We start from the raw sequence: 3045 nt of genomic DNA, 5'->3' as shown, positions 1-3045 counted from the left end.
AGGAATGCTGGCTGTACACTGAATAAAACTGCCCTAACGCAGAACCTGACGCTCACTACTACCAAAGGAGGGCCTTAGTCAGAGGTTAACTACCGAGTAGGGCAAACACTTTAGCAGTCACTCCCTCGCAAACGACAGAAAATGAAGACGTCTCTTTCGAATCTGAGGACAGTCGTGAGGTACCTCCCCCTGTCCCCTTCCATTACCAGCCTTGTTCCTTTCTGAATCAGGCAGTCCATCAGCCAACCTCCTTTGTCTGTAAAGAGGGTTGATGGTCAGAATCTTTTCGAGACAAAGATTATTGGAATAGTTCCCTGGAACCCAAGGGATCACTGTTAAGAACGGCATCAGAGTCCTCGACAAGCCCCGACAATAACCAACCAACCAAAGCCTGCGATCCCCATCACCGCCACCATTGATCCCTCGTCCTAGCCAGGGCTGAGACTCAGACCAGGAAAACCTTTCCCTTTCAGGGAAGTAAGAAGGCGCCAGGTCTGTTTCCTCAGGCCCTTCCTCTCCTCCACTGCTCCCTCAGAACACCTCTACATCTTGAGCTGCTAAGTACGCTTTCAACCGCCAAGCATCCCCGTCCCAGACACACCCAAGATGGCTCCAACCACCTACCAGAGGAAACAGCTGAGCCACCACTCCAGCGATGCCGTCCTCTCGACTGCGGATATCCCCATTGGTCCAGCCAGAGAGCGCGAGACAACCCGAGAGTTCTGACAGCCAATCGGGAGACGGCGCGCTCCGGCGCTGCCGCGTTGCCGACGGTACGGGCGCGGAAGTTCTGAGGCGTGGACCCAGTGGGTGTGCAGCCAATGGGCTCCGGGCCAGGTGGTGGGAACCTTCAGTGTCCGACTCCTCCCATTTCGGGTTCGTGTTAGGCCTGGCCTTTAGGGTTTGGGCGGTCCTCCGTCCCGGCTGAAGCGAGGCGGGACTGTTTTTGCCGAGGTGATGTCTAGTAAATGGTAAAGTACTTCCCGGCCACAGGGCACCTGGGGCCGTGGGGTCTCGGTGGCGTGCAGTGGGAGAGGAGTCCGACCCGCGGGGGAACCCAGCCTCGCCAACGGAGCGGGAGGAGCGCAGCCCTCCAGTCTGGCGGGCGGCGTGGAAACCGCAGTCGAGCCGGTGTAACCGAGGCACGGTCGTGGTTGGCCCTCCCGACGGCTCTTTCGGCCCAGCACCCGGGAACGCGGCGGAGTTCTCGGCCGCGTGGATCCCAGCCCTTGTCACCTCCCTTCTTTCACCCACGTGTAGTCCCGGGCTGGAGAAGGGACTGCGGGCCCACTGAGTTCTCAGCCCGCATTCCAGTCTCTTGTCACCCGGTGCACATCTTCATGTGAGGTGATTCCTAAGCAGCTGGGGAACCTGAGGCTGTAAAAGGGGCTGCGGGGAGTGGACTGCAGTCCAAAATCCAGAAGCAGAATTTGATGGTTTAACCACTGACCCATTTCACAGGTAAGACCACACAAACCCTGAATAAGTATAATCATTTACCCAAGATCACGGAGTTGAGGTCAGATCCTAAGAGCTCCTGACTCTCGTTAACCACAATCCAATAAGAAATTATCCCCAACAGGTAGTTAAATAAGGAACAGTAGTATGTAATTGTGCTCTTCGGCAGGTGGAAACCTGCAGTGAACTCTGCATATATTAATGAGGCGGTAGATTGGAATAATCAAAAAACGGGCTCAAAAACCAGGCTGCTTGGTTCCTTAGTTGTTCTCTGCCACTTACAGTGTGGCGGCTTTAGCTTCCTTGTGAGAAAAACGGGCATGCTAATTTATCCCACATGATTGTTAGGCACATTAATACGAACACGTGAAGTTTTTAGAAACCTGCCTGTCACATGGTTTATACGCAATAAATGTTCATTACTGTCATCACAATTAAAACATAACAGAGGAAATGGTCACAGTTTCCTAAGAGCCTATTTGTAAAAACGAAAAGGAACCATAAATTGAAGCGAAACAGACTATTTTTCTGCCAAAATGAAAAAGAAGGGGAAAAAATATGAGCAAATTTTAAAATCCTGTTACACTCTCAAATAACACTGGTTATCTCTGGACGATGAGATTATGAGTGATTTAAATTTTCTTCCCTATGCTTTACTATATTTTGCAAATTTTCTTCAGTAAACATGTTTTAATTTTGTAAGTTCAGTTACTTTTAAATTTTCAGAAGGTATGAACAACACCGGTGAGAGCTTTCTTTAGAACGAAGCCATTACTGAGTGTGCTTATATGCTACAGGTGGAAGTGTAAATGGGTAGAACATTTGTGGAAGGCAATTTGGCAATATGCTCCAGAAGGCTTTAAAATGGACAGTCCCTTTTTGAAAGTTATATACTTAATTTTTAAATTAGTGCATTTTTACATTCTCCTTTTATGAAATTAGAACCTTACAGATAAAGAGCACAATCCACAATCCATTACCTACCCCCTTCTCCCCCCGTTCCACACTCAAGACTTTGATGCAGAGCCTTCAAGTCCTTTTTTACACTTACATATTCTCTGTAGGTGCATATATGCATTTGTAATTCTTAAAAATCGAAGTGGTATACTATATAATTTTGTAATTTTATTCACTTGACAGTGTTTTACAGTGTAAATGTGTTGTTATTTTGTAGCTTGTTATGTTATTTACAGCTCGTTTCTTTCACCTGCTTGATAGGGTTCCAATGTATGACTGAATTGTTCTATTAATGTAAAATATTTATCTTTGTCTCATTTATCGATTTTCATGTTAAACTATATTTTGCTCGATATGTACTATGTAGCGCATTTTATTTACCATTCTCCTCTTGATGGACATTAGGTTGTTCAGTTTTTCACCTTTCAAACAGTGCTGCAGGGATATCCTTGTATTTGTTTTGCTGTGCACATGTGCTGTTTCTCAAGAATATATACCTAAAAGTGGAATTGCTTGGTTTTAAGTTATGAACATTTTTAATTTTAATAGGTATTGCCAAATTTGCCTCCAAAATACTTCTACTAATTTACACAACCTACAAAGTAGTCTATGACAGTTCAGTTTCCCTAC

At 46.2% G+C, this 3045-nt stretch overlaps 1 protein-coding gene across 2 annotated transcripts in view; it reads right to left on the bottom strand.

The window, feature by feature from the left end:
- CAB39L (calcium binding protein 39 like) overlaps positions 1-764 on the bottom strand; it is a 98593-nt gene extending 97829 nt beyond the window's left edge. For both annotated transcript variants that reach the window (XM_007466427.1, XM_007466426.1), the window contains exon 1: positions 625-764. The gene's annotated coding sequence lies outside the window, so the exon portion shown is untranslated. The remainder of the gene's footprint in view (positions 1-624) is intronic.
- Positions 765-3045: the final 2281 nt, after the last annotated feature.

The sequence above is a fragment of the Lipotes vexillifer genome, unplaced genomic scaffold (genome assembly GCF_000442215.2).
Source record: "Lipotes vexillifer unplaced genomic scaffold, Lipotes_vexillifer_v1.1 scaffold384, whole genome shotgun sequence".
NCBI classification, from domain to species: Eukaryota; Metazoa; Chordata; class Mammalia; order Artiodactyla; family Lipotidae; genus Lipotes; species Lipotes vexillifer.
The sequence above is the reverse complement of the archived record's forward strand: the minus strand, read 5'-3'. Positions and strand labels throughout refer to the sequence as shown.